We start from the raw sequence: 20,889 nt of genomic DNA, 5'->3' as shown, positions 1-20,889 counted from the left end.
CACTCTTACCCAGCCTTCCAGATTTAGCTAAGGGGTTGCCTAGTCCATAAGGTCTTTCTGGGATCTCCTGGTTGGATCAAGTGACTTTTGTCTGTGATCCCATAGCATCCCAGGCACCCTTCTGTCTCAATATATAACCTCTTCTCTGGAAACGATTTGCACGTTTGTCTCTCTCCTGGACAGCAGCCTCATCCATCCTCGGTCCCTGTCACCTGGCAAAGCACCTGCCACTCTGTAAATATCCCTTATGTGTTTCCTGAGCCAAACCTGGCTTGAGTCCATCCCTTTACAAGCTGTATGATTGCGGGCGAGTTATATAATCTGACAACCTTAGCCCTCTTACCTGGGAAGTGGGACAATAAAGATAACTGCAGGGTTGTTGTGAGGGCTACCTTTATGATGTGAAGAATGAGGAGAGCTTTGTAAAGGGTGAGACAGACATCACGTCCAGTTTTTAAGAATAGTATTTAGTTTTGTTTATGTGGACAACACTGGGCCAAGGGCCCTCCTGTTTTATTCTCAGTATCCTTTGAAACAGGTGCTATTAGGATCTTCCCATTTTGTAGATTAGGAAACTAGAGGTCAGAGAGGGCAAATTACTGAGCTAAGTAACACAGCAGGTAAGGGGTAGGGTTGAAATTTAGATCCAGGTTTGTGTGATCCTGTGATAGGTTCTGCTGGAGTCAGAGCAGCGCACGGACCGCGCCTGGAGCTGGGGCAGCGCTTCATAGCCCTTCCCACCCAACCCCCTGCCCCCAGCCTCTATTCCTGCGCATTCAGACCCTGCATTCCTAAGCTGATTTCAGAGGGCTCAAGGAGGCGTGGGCCTGGCTCGCAGTTTGTGATCGAGAGACGTCTGCTAAGGGAGTGGAGGAATGATTCTTGCTGCTCAGATCCAGGGTGGGGCTCCCTTTTGTCATTCTGCCCTGTCCTCAGGTTCTGGGCCGCGTGTCCTCCCAGCCTCCAGCTTCCTCGCGGGCATAGATGCGCCACCTAATGGCCAAAGTGCAGAACTGCAGAATGTAAAGAGGACTGAGATGCACCAGTTTTTTAGGGTCTGCTTTTCAGGGCCAGCTCAAAGTGCGTTCAGAAAATCCATCCTCTGCGTGCCAGGCCCTGTTCAAGGCACCGGGGACACAAAAATCCTGCCTGGGTGGAGTTTATATTCTAGTGAGACAGACACAATAAATGGATAAATACATAATACGATGTTGGGTGTTGGTAAGTAGTTCTAATTAAAAATAAGAACAGGCAGGGAACAGGGAAATCCTAAGCTGGCCTCCAGGGTCCTCTTCTGGTTTTTCTCCCGGCCTCTCTCGATGCTGCTTTCTGTCTTCTTCCCACCCGTAACTGTTGGTCATCCCTGGGGCTTGCTCTTGCCTGCATACGTCATTCTAAACTCCATCCATTGCTTTCCTGTGGACTGAGCCAACATCTGCATGTTGATAACCCCCAAATAGGCATATCTCCTATTTTGGGGAATGGCACCACCATTTAGTTACTAAAGCCAGAAATCTGTGCGTCTTTCTGGATTCTATTCTCCTTCACCCGGCGTTGCTAACCATCCTGGTTAATTCTCTGAAATAGTTCTCAAATTTGTCTCTTGTCGACAGACTCAGACACAGAGAACAAACTTATGGTTACCAGGGGGCAAAGAGGGTGGGAAGGGATAAATTGGGAGTTTGAAATGTGCATCTCTTGAGGAGTGATGGAAATGTGAGCTACCTTGACTGTGATGGTGGTTTCACTGATGTATATGCATCTGTCAAAATTCGTGAAATTGTGCATCTGAGATATGTGTAGTTTACTGTACAGAAATCACCACTATAAAGGTGTTAAAAAGAAACAACACCAACTCAAGAATACTTGCTGACATTAATGATGACTACAAGCAGAACTGAGTACCATAGGTAAGAAAGGAAGAGAAACAATTTTGTCTTTGTCATCCCCAACAGTCTCCCTGGCTCAGGCCTTCATCGTTTTTCGCTTGGGTGACAGTACCTAATACCCTCTCCTCCACCCGCCACACTGTCCCAGAGTGCTCTTCACAGCAGTTTGATCAGTCTTCTATGTACTCAATCACTCATTCCCTCACCGTTTGCTGAATAGCCAGCATTCCTTTGTTTAAAATCTTTCAAAGGTCTCCCACTGCCATCTAGGCAAAGTCTGAACTCCTTGGCTCCTGCCAACCTCTCCTGCCTCATTTCCCGTCTCTTCTTAACTCAATTTATTCCTGTGGACAAGAATCACCTGCAATTCTTGGAATAAGTCACTCTTTCCCAATTGTCACTTTCCCTTTTCTTAGCTAACTGAAGATCAGGCAGCTTGGGCTCAAATGCTGAGAACTACCTGTGCTAGTTTGTGGCCATGGACAAGTCTCTTAGCCTCTCCATGCCTCAGTTTCTTCACCTGTAAAGTAGAAAATATAATGAGACCAGATTTGCTCTGTAGCTGCCAGGATCAAGTGAGATGCAGTGTGGGAAGACGCTTTGTAAGTGGTCCAGCGTTTTATACATGTTATTTGTTCTCCAGGCAGACTGGGCTCATTCCCTTGAAAGATGGCTGGCTGAGTGCCTGGGGCGTAGAATTCTGCCAAGCTGTCTGCCTGGGAAGCGGCGGTCTCTCTCTGTCTCCCCCTCCCCGTCCTCACCAGATACGGGATGAAGACCCTGCTGCTCCCCGGTGGGGGGATCTGCTGCCCTGCCTGGCTTGGCCCTCCAGTCCCCCCACATTCTGTGCCCACGAGAGACAGGCCATGGGACCAGAAGGCTGCAAAGGTGGGCGTGAATCCAGCCGACCCGTGTGGAGCAGAGGTGGGTGATCTCAGCTGAGCTCGGCCAAACTGCAGACTCACAGGATCATTCAGTTTGGGGTGCTTGATTAAGTGGCAGAAGTTCACTGATAGACTCAGCGGGCGCCTGCTGTCCGGTTTGCTCCCGAGAGACAGCCCAAAGCTCTGGGCTCCTGTGGTCACCTCAGCCCTCACACAGCTGGGCCTCTCTGCTCCACTCCAATCCTTTCTACCTCCACCGGCCAGCTGACTGTCCACAGGCACCACCTCCACTGCTGACCGTGTTCGTTGCTCCCTGCTGCTCCGGGATGAAGCCCCTTTTCTCAGCGTGCAGCACATCCAGGGCTCTCCACGGCTCCGCCTTCTCTCCCAGCTCTTTCTCTCATGCTTTCATTGGCCTCATCTCTTCACCTCTCTGCAAGAATAGCCTGATCTTTAGAACTACATGCTAGGGTTTGTGATGTTCCCTCTGCTGGGAATGCCCTGATCCTGCGTCTTAACCAGCTGGAATCCCACCCTCCCTTCAATCAGCTCCAAGGCCCCCTTTGTGGTGTTAACTCTTGATTGTTCTTTACTGTCACCTCCTCCAGGAAGCCCTCTGGCAATCTCAGCCTCTGCCCTAAGACCGTGTGCCACATCCGTGAGCCCATAACGGCTGGCTGCCCCACAGCTGTGAGCTCCTTGACGGCTGGCCCTCGCCAGGGTTCTTCTTTTTATCCCTGTACCATTATAGTGTCCACCGCACAGTGAGCCTTAGTAAATATTGGTTGGCGGTGCCTGTCTGATCCCACGGAGCTGGAAGTGAACTCGCCCTGCTCCCTCAGCACTGAGCTTCTGCCTTCACGCTGGCACCCACTGCAGTCCCCGTTACGCTGACGGGTGGACCTGTTTTAGGTTCCCTACAGTTCCCGACGAGTCTGAACGCACCTTTGCATTTCCCCCACCACCTAGCGTATTACCTCAGATGTAGCAATAAGGACACAACAACACTGGTGCGGATAATAGCTAACATCGGTACATTGCTTGCACTTCCAGAACTCTCCCAGCGCTATAAAAAGAATCACTTAATCCTCACAACAACCCCATACGAGGTAGACACAGTTACTTGCCCAGCGTAACATAGCCAGTAAGTAGCGGCGTTGGGATACTTTCAGTGTTGCCAGACTTACGAGACAGACGTACGTGTGAAACTGCTTGTTTCAACCTCTTTCTGTTACCTCCTTGTTCCACACCCCCAGCCTCCCTAGACGTCATGGTCAGCACTTTGCCGCAAAGCACCGACCACGGTGACGACGAGGAGGTAACAGGCAGGATGGGTAGGGACCCCCAGGGAGGAGGGGTGAGGGCAAGGGAGACCGATGCTGTCAGGGACAAAGTCACACCAAGTCACTTGTTTCCCCCCTCAATTTAGGAAGAGTGAGCATTCTGTTCATTTCCGATTAAACCCTGAAAGGGTCTAAGCCATCTCATCAGTGAGGAGCTGTTTGCGAGGAGACGGATGTTTCATTAATACTGAGCACACAAATGAATCACAGGATGTGTGCGGAGCAGGGGGAGAGAGAGCATGATGGGGAGGGGGAGGGCACAGACATTGGCTCCACGCAAGCAGGGGTGTGTGTACCTCTGTGTGTGTGTGTGTCCTTGTGCCTGTGTGTGTGTCCATGGAAGCGCCCGGCACAGGGTGATGGTGGGAGATGTGTGACAGTGTGGGGACAGCAGGTGCAGGAGGACTTGAGGTAGCCCCCTTTCGTGGCCAGAGGGAGAAATCAGCAGGGAAGGGGCGGCCCGTGAGAGCAGCAGCAAGAGGAACAGTGTGCCGTGGGGCAGCAGGTGGGACCCTAGGGCAGGCGCGGGAGGAGGGGAGAACGTCCCTCGGGCACCGGGGAGGTGGGTTGTCATGCGGAGGGACCGGCTCCCTCTCCAGCTGGGCTCCTGTGCAGACGGCTGCAGGACAGGGGGAGAGCCCTTCCCGGGCATGTTTGCAGGAATTTCTGGCTCATGTCTGCTGCACAGCGTCTCCCAAAGCTCTCTGGCTGGTTCTGACCTTGACTTGATTTGGAGGTTCTCTTGCTCAACGTGGCTCGGTCTGGGGGAGAAGTCAAGCGTGGTGGCATGGGTTGCCATTTACTCATTTGGACCTCACAGTAGTCTCATGCCATCGTGGGGCCTCGTAGTTATCTTCAACTTACAGATGGAGAAACTGAGGCATAGAACGGCCGATCCGCTTGGGACAAGTCACTCAACTCACAAGCAGGGGACCCAGGAAACTGGCTCAGGCGCCGGGAGCCCAGCGGCGCTCTCCTAACCTCAGTGCCGCCCGGCTGCTTCCCCGTGAGACGCGCTTTGTGCGCCCCACTCTTTGACAGCTTCAAGGGCGCCATCCTGACCCAGCAAAATGCCGCGGGACTCGGGAGTGTCCGGGTTGGTCCCATAAATAGAAAGCGGAACCGATACGGTTGGTTTTGCTAGAGGCTCCCATCTGGCAAGTCAGCCTCCTCCAGGAGCTCTGAGGCTCGCGGTATGGAGGGAGAGGGGGCCAGGTGGAACCCTCCCCACCGGTACCTGGAGCCTCAGGAGCCTTTGCAGAGATGGAGGGGCAGGGGGAAAGGGTCGCCTCATTAAGGGGCTTAAAAACAAACTTACGAAATCCCAATAATTGGCTTTTAAAATGAGAGATCAGGAACACCACTGTTTGCGTTATAAAGACGCGCATTTGTTCCACATGGCAGTTGGCTGGCAGGGAAGACGGAGGAGCAAGAGAGACAGAGCGAGTTCAGGGAGGGGGACACAGGGAGAAACAGGCAGGAGGAGAAGAGACAGCCGAGCGAGGGGCCAGTCATCCACGGGGAAAAGGTGAACAGGAGCAGAGACAATACACTGTCCCTCGTCACGCGGAACCGTGAAGCCAAGCGGCTGCGTGCCAAGTGAGGAAAACAGGCAAAATGCTTCCTTTGGGCCTCTTGCCACAAAAATTCATTTCAGGGAATCCCAGAAAAACCACTAAATGTACCTTTCAACTTTATGCAAATTTACCAAATCCGCTATTTGCCAGAATCCTAAGAGGAAAAAAAAAAGTCTTTTTCTGAGCTGAGCCTGTTTTTGGAAAAAACCCCACAAGCCTCTAAATTTGAAAAAGGGCGATTCTTTTAGAGTTCATTACCCAAAGCGTCTCACCTGCTCATCTGTACTTGAGCATTATAGGTATTTTTGAAATCACCTGTCTTCCTCATTCTTCACAGAGAAAGACCACATTTCTCCTCAGAAATTGGTGAGCACTGCGTTGCATTTGAGATGGAGAGGGTATGCTCTATAGGCGAGCACTGCTGCTCTACAGTCTGCCAGGATGCTGCGACGTGGGCCGTAAAAAGCCTTTGCATCCACAGCGCGTCACTCGGAGAAATAGGGTTGTCTCGTCCTGGGGGGGACATGGGTTGGGGTCCTGCACACCAACTCCTGAGGTAGAGCCCTGAGGACGTCTAGTGGGGAGGCCTTTCTGGATCAACCCCAATGGGACAGAGGGGCAGTCTGGACCATGAGAGTGGCACCTCACATTTCCCCGCAGATCCCACTAGAAGCAGTACAGCTCGGGGGGCTCCTTTGGGTTGTCTGATTCTGGGAGGGCAGGCTGGCCTTTGCATCCTTGGGGGGCCAGTCACTGGAAGTGGGCTTCCTCCCTGTGGCTGCAGGTGATCCCCCACCCAGAGGGGACTCAGCAGAGAGCTGGCCACCTCTGACAGCCCAGTAACTGAGGGAGGAGTCCTTCTCTCCTGAAAGGAGGAAGGGAAGTCAGGGTGGCCAGCCCAGCGTCCACTGCGGGTGGTGCACGCAGGAGAGGGGCAGGGGCCCTCCTCCCGGAGGGCCCCCTTTTCCTCATCACCACTGTGGTGGGTGGGGATGGTTTTGGCCCCAGTGTGCTCTGTATCAGATCACCACCCCTTCAGAGAAAAGCTGGGTGGGTGGCCAGGAGAAGATGCTTGCTTGACTCTGCTCTTGGTGCGATTCACCGGGGGAGGGAAGGGCTCCCCACTGGCCTCTGGTCATCCCCACAGCTGGTGTTTGCTGGTGTCTGTGGGCTGGGTTTGGGGCCCCACAACCCCTGCATCTCTGGCCCCAGGGGAGCAGTATAGGGGTGAGGAGTGGGCACCGTCTTTGCTCTCAGATAGACCAGGGTGACCTTGGGCAAGTTTCTAAACTTTCTGAGCTTCAGTTTCCTCATCTATAAAGTGGGGCTAATGGTGGCCTCGTGTGGTGCAGGACTGAACGAGGAGACGCATGAGTGGTGCCAGGTGCTCTGCGCTGGTGGCCGGGAACTGGGGTGGCTGGGGTGGAGGCCTGCCGCCTTCTCTCCTGTTATGTTGGGGGCTCCTGCGGTTAAGGCAGAGTGTCAGCAAAGCTCAAGGCAGGTGTCTGATTTGCAAATATTTTCTCCCATTCTGTAGGCTGCCTTTTCATTCTGTTGATGGTTTCCTTTGCTGTGCAGAAGCTTTTCAGCTGGAGGTCGTCCTTCTTACTTCTTTTTGCTTTTGTTGGTTTTGCTTTTGGTGTTCAATCCAGGAGATCACTGCCAAGACCGATGTCAAGGAGCTTTCCCCCTGTGTTTTCTTCTGGGAGTTTCAGGGTTTCAAAGTCTTATGTTTAAGTCTTTACTCTATTTCAAGTTCATGTTTTGTGAGTGATGTTTTGGCCAATTTCATTGCTCTGCATGTGATTAACCAGTTTTCCCAACACCATTTATTGAGGAGACTGTCCTTTCCTCTTTGGATATGCTTGGCTGCCTTGTCAGCTATTAGTTGACTGTATGTGCATGAGTTTATTTCTGCTCTCTGTTCTGTTCCATTGACTTATGTGTCTACTGTAATACCAGCACAGTACTGTTGATTACTGTAGCTTTTAAAAATCTTCTTATTCTTATTAAAAATTTTTTTAAGTAGCTTTGTAGTATAGTTTGAAATCAGGACATGTGATACCTCTAGTTTGTTCTTCTTCCTCAGGATTGCTTTGGTTATTAGGGATCTTTTGTGGCTCCATACAAATTTTAGGATTTCCTTCTTTTTCATGGCTGAGTAGTATTCCATTGTACATAATATAGCATATCTTCTTTATTCAGTCATCTGTTGATGGACACTTGGGTTGCTTCCACTTCTCGGCTACTGTGAATAATGCTGCAGTGAACATGGGAGTACAGATATCTCCATAAGATCTTGATTTCAGTTCCTTTGGATATATCCTAGAAGTAGAATTGCTGGATCATATGGTAGTTCTATTTTTAATTTTTTTGAGAACCTCCATACTGTTTTCCATAGTGGCTGCACCAATTTACATTCCCACAAAAGGTTCCCTTTTCTCCGCGTCCTCACCAATACTTCGTTATCTCTTGTCTTTTTGATGACAGCCCTTCTAACAGATGTGAAGTGATGTATCACTGTGGTTTTGATTTGCATTTCCCTGATGATTAGTGATGTTGAGCATTTTTTCATATGCCTGTTGGCCATCTGTATGTCTTGTTTGGAAAACAGTGTGTTCAATTCCTCTGCCTGTTTTAATTTTGAGTTGTTTGCTTTTTTGCTATTGAAGTGTATGAAGTCTTTATATGTTTTGGATATAGAGAAAGAAGATGTTGTGTATATATATAAAATATAATGGAATACTATTCAGCCACGAGAAAGAAGGAAATTTTGCCATTTGCGACAACTAGTATGAAAGTTGAGAGCATTATGCTCAGTGAGATAAGTCAGACAGAGAAAGACAAATACTGTAGGATAGCACACATGTGGAATCTAAAAAAAGCTGAACTCCAAGAAACAGACAGTAGAGTGATGGTTACCAGGGGCTGAGGGTGGGGAAATGGGGAGATATTGGTCAAAGGGTACAAACTTCCAGTTATAAGATTAACAAGTTTTGGGGATCCAATGTACAGCATGGTGATTATGGCTAATTACACTGTATTATATATTTGAATGTTGCTAAGAGAATAGGTCATAAATGTTCTCACCACTAAACAGAAATGGTAATTATGTGGTGGGTGGAGGTGTTAGCTAATGGAGTGACAGTAATCATATGCAATATATAAAAGTATCGAATCAACACGTTGTACACCTTAAACTTACATAATGCTGTATGTCAATTATATCTCAATGAAGCTGGAAAAAAGAAAAAACTCAAGTAAAATGTTATGTGCGACGTACGAGAAGCAACGGGGAAAGAGCCCTGGTGTCTCATGATGACAATGGCCACCGATAAACTTATCAGATCTTCCCAGACAGCCATACAGGGTAACAGCCCTACAGACATACAGGTAACTGTGACAAGGTGGAAAACTGGGTGGGGGGCTGGCCTGGGATGGAGAAGGCGGCTCCCTAGACAGCCCTAGTGTTTATGCTAACTTTCCGCTTTACAGTGTCAGTGGTCACACACCCACTGCGCTAATTCTCCCCCACAGTTACTCACTGGGGGGGTCACCCTCGTGTTGCTAGGAGACGCGTGAGGTGGGGGTGCTGTTCCGAAGCTGGCGGCAAGGCCTCGGAGCTTTTCAGTGGCGGAGTGAGGATTCGAATCTCACCTTTCTGACCTCCAGCCTAGAGACCTTTCCCTCTTGATGGCTCCTCAGTGGGAGCTAGGCAGCCGGGGGCGTGTGGGGGCTCAGGTGCCCCTGGCCCCAGGATGGAGGAGCCCCCCACGCTGGGTGGTGCCCTGGGCCAGCTGTCCCGCGGCCCTGATTCTGATGCACTCCTGGGTCTCCTTCCAGTCTCCCACTCTCCCCCAAACCCCAGGCCCAGCAAGATCCCCTTCTACCCTTCGGAGGAGGAGGGTCCCGATAGGACCCTCTGTGTGCTGTCATCCCTCAGGCTGAAAAGAACCCCACTCACTGGTGGGTGCCCAGACCTCAACTGGAAGATAAATTCTCTCTATTCTGAGTGATGTTTTCTGTTTTCTGTTTTCCTCCCCTTGCTGGCCTTGGGGAGGCTGGCCCTCACTGGGGCGTGGGAGTCCACGAGGGCCCTCTCCATCACTCCCCGATGCCTACAAGGTACAGCCCCCATGCCAGCCTCTCCGCCTGCAGTCACCCCGCGGCCTAGATGCCTTCCCATCCCTGGGCGGTGGGCGGGGAGGGGAGGGCGGCTCCCTCCTCCTGGGGCGCCCGTCCTTCCTTTCTGACTGGCGGGCACCTAGGGGACCTTCAGGCTTTGCTGAAGTGCCTCCCATGACCCTCACTACCTTGCAGCTGAGCAGGGACCAGTCTCATCCCCGTGTCCTGGTGTCTAGCAAGGTGCCTCAGCCAGTGCTGTGGGGCTGAGCTGGGTGGGAGCCTCTCCTGGGCTCCTGCGGGGCTCCTGAGCCTCGCGGATGGCTGGGTCGGTGTGACTTCCTGAGGGAGCAGCCCTGTCATGTTCTTTCTTGTCTCTCCTGCCCCGGCTGAGAGCTCGCACAGAGCTGGTGCTTAACAGACGAGCGCTGAGCAAATGAGTGAGGGGCAGGAGGTGACACTTGCGTGAAGAGGGCGCTGGGAGAGGAAACTAAGCTTCCAGTGGGGATGCCTGGAGAAGACAGATCTAGAAACACTGTTAAACACTAAGATGCATCGAAGACCTGCTAGGATCCAGGGGGTCCCCTTTGGCCGTACTGGCACTCCAGGTGGGACTCACAAGCCAATTTTAGGGCGTTCCTGGTTCGGAGGTGGCTACAGGCATTTGAATCACCAAACGAGACCCAGGACAGTTTGTGTCCCTGGGATTTTTTGAAACCTCGGACAAGTCTCTTATCCTCTGTGCTCCCTGCTCTCCACTTCCAACCACCCCTCTCTCTGGGACCCATCAGCCAGCCCTGGCCACCCTTGGATCCTTAATCACCTCCTTTCTTTTTGCCGTCTCCCCTCTAAGACTTTCCTTTCCCTTTGATTAGCAATTGGTTCACCATGGAAAGTGTTCTGTGCACAGTGGACACTTTTTATAAAGAGACAGGGCAGCACAGAGTTGCTGGGAGTGTCCTGGGAACAGAATATATGGGTTTCAGCTCAGATCTACATCACTGTCACTGTGCAGGAACCTGGGGTGTCAGCACTGCATAGATATGTGTTGCGCAGGAGCAGCCCATCAGCTGCTCAGAGGCGCGGACGGGGTGAGGCGTTCAGTGCTGGTTTGAGGTGAAATGTATTGGATGTGTCTTAAAGCCACAGTCGGCTTCTGTGATGGGCATTAATGTTCGTGGCCAGAGGCATGGATAATCCACATTTGATATATAATTGGAAATACCATTTGCATTTGACTTTGGAGCACATTGTGTGAGTGAGTGAATGTGTGTGTGTGTGTGTGTGTGTGTGTGTGTGTGTGTGTGTGTGTGTGTGTCCAGGGCTGCAGGGCTGTGTTTGGAGTCAGACCTCGTATTGAATTGTGGCCATGGTGACTCATCCCCATGGCTCTGGGTGCCCTGATGCACGGATGTGTTTTTTCAGGAACAGTGATTTCAGAATTCAGACTTTTATTTTCTTACTTGCCTTCTGTGAGCCACATGGCCCTCATCCTTGCTTGACTCAGCTCCCAAGGGCTTATCAAATACAAGGATGGACATCGGTAATAGGGGGGCCAGTGATACACATAGGATGGTCTGTAGACAGTCTCCATGGCACTGGAAGGGGAAGACGGGCTGCAGTGCAGCCCGGGGGAGTGAGGTTAGACATCAGGAAGAGCTGTTGTTGGGGACGCAGGGAGGGAAAGGGGGCTGGTCCCTCTCTCTGTGGAGCCCTGGTTTCCCCTGTCAGGGATGAGCTGAGTGTGGTGTGGTGACATGGTCCTGAGGCGGGGGACGGACCTGATGGCTTCTCAGAGTCCCCTCAGCTGACGTCCACTTACATGCTCACTCATTAGTTTTCCTGAAGTTTCTTCCCTGCTCCCAATTAGCCTCCATCCAGTTCTTGTGGAGGAGGGGGGAGAAGAGGGTAGGGGTGGGGTGGGCGCTGGGAAGGATGGGGCTGGAGTGAGGAGGGGAGCGGAGGAGGCTGCTGATCCTAATGGTCAGGGAGCTCGGCTGCTGGCCCGGGAACAGCCACCAGGTAGTGTTTATGGCTTCCTATCAAATTCTGATAAATTGACTCTGAAAGGGCCCTTTCTTATATGTGGTTTATGCCTCCACAGCTGTTCACGGTGAAATATCAGGGTGCTGAAGGGGCTGGGAGGTGGGGTGTGTGTGCAGGGAAGACCCTGACCTCTTACTGGTCTGAGCCCCCAGCTCCCTGCCACCTCTCGGATGCTCAGGAAAGGGGTGTTCAGGTGGCTGCCTCGGAGCCATGGCTGGGAGCCAACGGGGGTCCGTAGGACTGAATAGACACCTCGGGGCAGGACAGGGAGGCTGGTCATCCAGAAAAGATGCGCCCGGGAGGGAGGGTGGAGGAATTCAGTTAAACTCTCAGCAGAGCTTTCTGATACTGCATTACCAAGAGGCTGTGGAATAGCCTCGGGTGCCCTGGCTGACCAGCATGGGGCGGGCATTCGTCTTATTTACCTTGAACCTCACCGTGAGCCAGTGAGGTGGGCAGGGCAGGGCAGGGCAGGGCCTGAACGGCCCTCTGGGACTCGGGAGCAGAGAGCCCAGTAGGGATCAGATCAGAGAGTTGCCTGACCGCACACAGCAGGAGTCTGAGTTGGAACCGGAACTTTAGGTCCAGGGCAATTTCCCCAGCCCCCAGCCTCCTGAATCTTGTGCTCAGCATCCCCAGCTGGCCCTTCCTGGACAGATGCATGGTGACTGCTGACTGCCCCAGAGCTGGCTCAGTCTTAGTGCCCCTCCCCCAGCCCGGGGCCCCGGAACCCTTTCCTGGTTCAGGCTGGGGGCAGGCGATCTAAGACCTCTGCTCCAATCCAAGGCCGGGCATGAAATTTATGGGCACACCAAAACCCTCAGTAATGGAGAAATCACATTTAAATGAAAATTAAAAAAAAAAAATACCAAAATGAATGCAAAAATATCCATGATGAAGAAACTATCACAATTTTAAATAAATACCATATGATATCACTCATATGTGGACTCTAAAAACAAAAAAACAGAAAAAGAAAATAGGACATTATGAACTCATCTACAAAACAGAAACAGACTCTCAGACATAGTAAATAATCTTATGGTTACCAGGGGAAAGGAGGTGGGAAGGGACAAATGTGGGAGTTTAAGATTTGCAAATGTTAGCCACTATATATAAAAATAGATAAAAAACAAATTTCTTCTGTACAGCACAGGGAACTATATTCAATATCTTGTAATAACCTTTAATGAAAAAGAATATGAAAACGAATATATGTATATATATGCATGACTGGGACATTGTGCTGCGCACCAGAAATTGATACATTGTAACTGACTACAGTTCAATTAAAAAAAAAAGACAGGATCATTAAGCTGAAATTAATTACAAATGCTTTAATATGGTCACTTGGTTATGAGAAATGATCAAACATGGCCATTTTTTCAACTAAAAATGAGATAAGCAAAGGGACATAGATTATTATCATTACTGATGCATTTAGCTTCCATCAAAGCCAGGAAAGCAAAATGAGAGGAAACCCCATTTTGCTGTAAACAAAATATTTAGGCTTAAAATAATGTTGTGGGTTTAAATACACCTACTTTTAAATGTTTCAGTATTTTTTCAAGTACATTAACATTCTGACAAGAAAATTAAAAATTAAAAAAATACATAAAATCATGGAAATAGGAGAATAGGGGCACACATTTTTAACTCTTGCCTTAGGTTCCAGTATGTCTTGGCTTGGCGCCATTACCAATCCTGTCTCCATTTAATATTTTAATTTTTTGTTCAGAAAGTAGTGCTTTTTTGGCGTTAATATTGATTTAAAAAAATATGACATTAAAGTATTATCTAGATCACTGAGTTTTTGGATGCCCCTTACATTTTGTGCCTCACTCCAGCCTTGGTCCTGCTCTAATGCTTCCCCTCTTTCCTGTACCTGGTGGGGACAAGATGCAGGCCAACCCCTTGGGCTCTGGGGACCCACCTATGCTTAGAATTGTCCCCAGGAAGGGTAGCACTGGGGCGGGAATGGGCTGCCAAGGGAAGATGGATGGGCTCCCAGGCCCTGCAGATAGAGACGAGCCTCCAGACCCGAGGCCATCCATCAAGTCCCCAGTGGAACCGACACTCATCTTAAACAGGCCAAGAGGCCCCAGGTTTCAGGGACAGGGAGGCAGAGAGAAGGCACTGAGCGGAGGTTCCTGCAGGCTCTGAGCTGGTGACCGGAAGGGGTGAGGTTCAGCCAGGGCAGCCAGGCTGGGCACTGATTGATTCCAGTGGGTGCTGTGAACTTGACTGGCCCCCTTCCTCCATGCAGGCCTCAGCCCTACTGTTCAGACCCTGGGCTGGGTTGGGGGCTGGGAGGGAGTGCAGGAAGAGAGGTGAGGCAGTGGACTCAGGTGGAGGTGGACAGCTTAAGGATGGGCCTGCACACCCTCCTCTTTGCCTGCTCAGAGACCTCTAGTGGTCCCCTCACCTGCAGAATGGAGCTGAATCTGTAGCTCGATTTCAAGGCCCTCTGTCCCCAAGCCTCTCCAGCCCTCTGACCCACCACAGGTCCTCCATAGGAACCCTTCTCTGCTCCTCACCTCCAGGGCCCCCCACCTTCCTTGGCTGACCCCACAATGGTTCCGCCTCCAGTCCCAAGCTCTGCTTCCTCCCGGAAGGATACTGGAGCCTAAGGCAAGAGCTAAAAATGTGTGCCCCTCTGCCTGCTCCCTGATTGTCCCACTTATTCTTCTCGGCCTAGTTCCCATGTGGAACCGTCTCATGCGTACATGTCGTACCCCCTCCCCCAGCAGACTCTGAATTTTTAGAGGGCCTGGAAGATGGCTCACACCTGGGGTTTCCTTCTTAGAGCCTCACACGTGCAGGGAGCAATGGCTCAGGATTAGGTGACCCTGCGAATGCTCAGACCTCTGGCTCTCAAGTTGTGTGGAGGGTGGAAGGCAGAGGCGGCTGCGCCCTGTTAGCATCACGTGACCGTGGAGCAGGTGGGGAGCTCGGAGTCGCGTCCGGCCCCTCTCTGAGCTGTGTGCGTGCTGCCCGCCCTTCTCACGGCTCTCCTGGCAGGAGGCACAGGACCCTGGAGTCCTACTCCCGATGGCTCAGCAAATGGCAGTGCCCCCTACTGGCGGCTCAGGCCAGACACGCTCGTGTGCCCTTGACTTTCCTCTGTGTCTCCCACCCCCAGTGCTGTGGCTCCACCACTGAAATACACACGGACCTCATCGCCTCTCACACCTGCGCTACTGCCCCCCGAGTTGGGTCGCTGGGACCTGATGCCTGGACGACATAGTGGCTTCCGAACTGGTTTCCTGCATTCAATCTCCTCCTTCCCAGTCCCAGGATCTCGTCTCAAAACGGCAGCCAGGAGGATCCCGTCCACATTCCACCTCCCCACTGCCCAGAGCTTCTGCTGGTCTCCATCTCAAGCAGAGTCAGACCTGCGGTCGTTACTGTGATCTCCAGGACCCCGCCAGATCCGGCCCCTGCTCCTCTGACCTCCTCTCCATCACTTGCTCCTTTATTCACAAACAAGCAGGCCTGTTTGCCGTTCTTGGAAAACGACAAGAACACGCCTACCTCGGGGCCTTTGCTGTACCCCCAACCCCCTCCCCCCGTCCTGCCCCATCTGGAATGTTCTTTCTCCGACCGTCTGCTCCGCCAGCTCCCTCACTTTCTTCAGATCTTTGATTATATGTTACTTGCTCAAAGAGGCCCTCCCTGGTTACCTCTATAAAATATGGACGCTTATACGGTCGCCCATGTAGACTACGTGCCGTCCCTCTCCTCACACCCTGCTTCGCCTGCTCTGTGACCCTCAGGACGTTGTAGTACTTGCTTGTCTCCTTACGCTGGTGGAAGGTCCATGAGATAAGTGACTTTTTCTGCCTTGCTTACTGTCGTATCTTAGTGCCTAGAAAAGTGATGACACACAGCAGGTGCTTAGGATGAATGGTTTAGCTCCTACTAGCTGCAGGATAGGGGGCCGAGTTCTCCTGTCTGCATCTGGGTGGCTAGACCTGCATCCCATCAGGCCACGTCCAGCTCCCACGTCTGCCGGAAGGCCTCCTCGGACCCCTACTTCGCGTTAGGTTAGCACTTTATGCTTTTCCAGTGGCTTTCAATACAGGATCTTATTTCATCTTCTTGTCAATCCCTGGAGGCTCACAGGGGTAAAGTGAGATGCCTGAGGTCACCTATGAGTGAAGGGTAGCGCCTGGGTCAGAGTCAGGCCCTCTGGGGCCCAGCCTCGTCATTCCAGCCCTCCAGGGTGGCCGTGGCCTGAATCACGCGTGCTCTCCAGGGCCCATGCCCAGGCCAGCCCCTGGGGAGGCTGCTGAGAAAACCCTCAGCCTCTCCAATCTGGGCACAGTTCCTGGTGTGACTCACAGCACAGACCCTGCTCTTCCTCGTTTTATGATGAAGGCCGATTATACTAAGGGACATTAATCACAGGAAATAATGGCTCACACTTGCGGGTTCTCCAGCCTGGTTTTGCCAAAGAGGTCAGGGTGCTTCCACTCATGTCTAACAGCTCTGTGGACTGCGGGGACAGACAGCAATACTTGCTCCTATTTGACACATGAAGTTGGGGAGTGGCTGGAGCAACAGTGTGCTGGTAAACCAGCCCTCCAAACGCGATGTAGCACCAAACAAAACACTGACTGTCGTGCTGGGTGATTTATAAGGTGTAAATCCTCCCATTATGGCCAATTTCAAGCTGCCGACACGTTGTCACCGATGCAGAGTTGGGAAGAGATGTCCGCCCGCAGCCGTCCTGGGCAGCCCACCACCGCGCCAGCGTGACTCCCCCAACTTCTCTTCAGACCTTCACATTCTTGTTCAGTACTCGTCTGATCTGCATAACAACCTTTTAGATGGGAAGCCATTATGTCCACTAATCAGATGAGAAAACTGAGGCTCAAAGATGAACTGATTTGTTCAAAGTGGCTGAAGGAGCTGATGGTAAGTCCCTGCTTTCTCTACCACTCCTGTCTCCTTTCCAGCTCACTGCTCACCATGTGGGAACCCAAGTCTTTGGCCAAGTTCAGAGTGAGGAGTGGGTGTGATGGAGGCAACTGGAAGGAAGGCCTCCGGGGAGGTAGGGTGGGGGAGGGGTCCCTGGGAAAGGAGGTTCAATCCAGGGAGGATATCAAGTTACTGAAGGCTAGTCCTGGCCTGCGTCTCCCCCAGGCCAGCACCCTGAACACGAGCCCCTAGAAAGGTTGTCGGCGGGTGGCAGGCGCGGGTGTCAAGGCTGGGAAAGCAGGGCTCAGCCCAGGGGGACAGACACAGATTCTAACTCCAGGAAACTCTGGGAAGGGGCTGCACCCACCCCTGGGTCACAATTGTCCAGAACTCCTTCTTGGGATCCCGAGTGGGTGGAGGGGCCCTGTTGGTAAGAAACCAGGGGTGGAGGGAGCCGGGGGGTCCACTCTTGGAGCTGGGGTGATGGCGGAGGAAATGTCCTCCTGGATTCCGCCTAGAGTCCCTGCAGGTCGCAGGTGAAATGCTCAGGCAGAGCAGCTGCCTGCATTTGCAGGCTGCACACAGGGGGTGCTCGCCTTGCAGCTGGGCTTCAGGGCCTGTCTGGCTGGGTGTGTGCTTGTGTGTGAGTGCATGGGTGTGTGCTTGTGTGTGTGCGTATGAGTGTGAGTGTCCCCTTTCACCAAAACGGCGAGAGGGGCTGTTTCCTGTGGGCCTGGCCCTTCTGCTGTCTCTCGCTGGCATAGAGCACGTTGATGGTAGACCTGCCTGGTAATTTGAGTAGTTTAAGCAAAGTATTCAGGTCTCCCCAGGGCACCAGCCCACAGCTGCCAGAATCTCCATGTCATGGCCACACTGCACTCTTCCAGAACTGTTAAAGCTTGCCTCTGCTCTCCAGGATCAGTCCCAGGAGCCTAGAAGTCTCTATGGATGAAGATGCTCAAGCCCAGAGAAGTGAGTTCACTTGCCCCAGGATGCACAGCTGGCTCCCAGCTTTCCTCTCCTCACGGAGAATCACTCTGAGAAGTGACTCCCTCTATTGGGCAGGGGAAGGAAGCACCGGGGTGCGCAGCTGAGGATGTCCAGCGTTGGTCAGCCCCATCTCTGCTGGCATCTCGTCTCCCGGTGGGGCCTGCTGCTCTTGGGGCGGGAGACGCCCTTCTATGGGTCCTGGATGGGAGTTCATGCAGTTTCTCCTTCCGTTACCAGCACTTTCTCTGAGCCAAGCCAGGGGCTGAGCCCAGAGATTCCCAGATGACTGAGCTGTGGTCCAAAGTCACACACCAGTGAGTCTTTTGATCACGTCCACTGCATCACTCCGGGCTGGTTGAGTAGAAAGGGGCAGACTCGGGTTGGCCATTGAACCCTGAAAACCCAAGGTGAGGAAGAGGAGGGGAGCACAGCGGGGAGTTCTGCTTCTTCCCCAAAAATGATGTCATCAGCTGAGACAAAGAGGAGATGGTTGAGGGGAAAAATGTGCATTTCCGCACTCCGCGTTTCCCCTCTCACTAATTTTAATCTAATTTGATCACAACATTCCTCGGTAAACAGCAGCCTCCGTCTAATAAGCCAGGCCCCCGACCCTGCAATTGTGTTCCTCATCAGCAGAGGCATCAGGGAAGACTCGCCGCTAATTGTCGCGAGGCCCCGTCCTAGCCTGCGTGTCAGGTAAGGGATGGCAGCGAGAGATAATTATAATCAGATCTAATTAGTAATCATAACAGATCCCGGCTAGAAATTGTTTTCAGTTAAATATTCCCAGAGAGGTGCTAATGGTCTCCCAGGCCGCCGAGAGCCAAGACTCAGGGCCAGGGGCTTCCAGGGAGTGGGCGACCTCACACCGTGGTTTTCATCCTCTGACCTTCCAGCGTGTAAAGAGACCCAGAGGGACTCATGGCTCAGGGCCAGGCGGCTGGACCCGCGGGAGCAGAGCTGGCCTGGCGTCCAGGGTCACCTGGCTGCTGTGGGCAGCACCTTCTCCCACACATTGGCGGTTCGGTCAGTGGGCCCACAGCAAACGCCAATTAAGTGGCTCAGGGCCTGGAGGCATGGAACCTTCTGGATCATTAAAGAAACTACATTGTTTAGGCATCACGGGATATTTGCTGCTGGAATCACTGTTGAGTTGAATGGGATTCAAGGCATTCCCAGGTGTTCCCTGGCTAACAAAAACTGAGAGGAGTGCCTCTCACCCACATTTTAGTACCCTCTCTCTGGGCACGTCTTTCTTTTTTGTCTCTAGCAAGTGCTTTGGCAAAGTCTTGGTTGTCCTACCTTCTGTTTAGCCAGGATCTAACTAGCCAGCACTTTCCCACCTTCAGATCCATGCCTTTGCTTTAGTTCGTATGATTATTTTTATTATCTCTTTAAATTTTATTTTTAATTGAAATATAGTTGATTTACAATGTTATGTTAGTTTCAGGTGTACAGCAAAGTGATTCAGATACTTTTTCAGATTTTTTTCCATTAAAAGTTATGATATTGAATATAGTTTCCTGTGATATACAGTAGGTCCTTGTTATATATCGTAGTGTGTATCTGTAAATTCCAAACTCTTAATTTATCCCTCTCCCTGCCTTTCCCCTTTGGTAACCATGAGTTTATTTTCTATGTGAGTCTATTTCTGTTTTGTAAATAAGTTCAATTGTATCATTTTTTTAGATTCCACATGTAAGTGATATCATAAGACATTTGTTTTTAATCTGTCTGACTTACTTCACTTAGTATGATAATCTCTAGGGCCATCCATGTTGCTGCAAATGGCATTATTTCATTCTTTTTTATGGCCGAGTAATATTCCATTATATACACCTTTATATATATATTTCTTTATCCATTCATCACTATATTTTCTTTATCCATTCATTTGTTGATGGACACTTAAGTTACTTGCATGTCTTGGCTATTGTAAATAGTGCTGCTCTGAACACTGGGGTTCGTGTATCTTTTCAAATCAGAGTTTTCATCTTTTCTAGATATATGCCCGGGAGTGAGATTGCTGGATCATATGGCAACTCTATTTTTAGCTTGTTAAGGAATCTCCACACTGTTCTCCATAGTGACTGTATCATTTGCATTCCCACCAACAGTATAGGAGGGTTTCCTTTTCTTCACACCCTCTCCAGCATTTATTATTTGTAGAATTTTGATGATGGCCATTCTGCCAGGTGTGAGGTGATGCCTCATTTACTTGAAAATAATCTGTCAAATAATTTAAATAATCAGTCTACTGAAATCCCACTCATTCTATCAAAGGAGAGTTTGACAATTCCTTTGTGAAGTCTTCCCAGATTTTCTCAGATGAAATTAACATTTTGTATCTTGTTTCAAGCACCTTTTTCATTCTGCCTTGTATGGTTGTGCAGTTTCTATGTTTTTTCTCTCCCATGGCTTCTGGAAGGCACAGATGATGTTTTAAACCTCCACTTTCTATCTATGGGGTGCTTTTATACATAGTACGAATTTAATGAAGATTTGGTGTAGAGAGGGGTGAGTGAATTAATGAGAAGCATCCACTCACTGACTGCATTATGACATCAATGCAAATGCTTCCGGGAAGCTGACCTCTGTGCTTCCAGGTCCAAGTCTTTGCATCTGTTTCTGCTGTTGGATGCTGTTGGGTTGCTGAAGTTTGATTAGATGGAATTTGGCCAGGAATGCCTGAATCCAGTTTAAACCAGCCTTCCCAAAGCCCCACGCGCCTCAGCACTTGAAGTGAGCCTAGTGTCACGGAGGAACTGTATTTTTAGTTTTATTTAATTTTAATTTAATTTGAAATTAAAATTAAATAGCCACTTGTGGCTGGTGGCTGCCACACTGAACAGAGAGCTCTGGAGGCCCCCCTGGGAGTCCTCAGAGACCCCATCACCCAGGGCAGCGCCAAGGGCCTGGGACCAAAGCCTATTCTGTGTCAAATGAGGCAGCTCACAAGTTATTCCAGAGACTCACATTCGTTCAGTGGAAAATGGGATCTATTTTTAATGCATTCTTATTTATTTATTTATTTTTTGGTACTGACGTGGGTATAAAATTGATGATGACTCTCTATTAACTGGAATGCAAGATTGACTAGCGGAAAGCCTCTCCC

General features: G+C 50.8%; 1 protein-coding gene across 2 annotated transcripts in view; it reads right to left on the bottom strand.

Annotated features, from left to right (window-relative positions):
* KIRREL3 (kirre like nephrin family adhesion molecule 3) overlaps positions 1–20,889 on the bottom strand; it is a 491,466-nt gene that overhangs the window by 43,470 nt on the left and 427,107 nt on the right. The gene's annotated exons all lie outside the window — the stretch shown is intronic.

This window comes from Camelus ferus, chromosome 33, assembly GCF_009834535.1.
Source record: "Camelus ferus isolate YT-003-E chromosome 33, BCGSAC_Cfer_1.0, whole genome shotgun sequence".
Lineage (NCBI taxonomy): Eukaryota > Metazoa > Chordata > Mammalia > Artiodactyla > Camelidae > Camelus > Camelus ferus.
The sequence above is the reverse complement of the archived record's forward strand: the minus strand, read 5'-3'. Positions and strand labels throughout refer to the sequence as shown.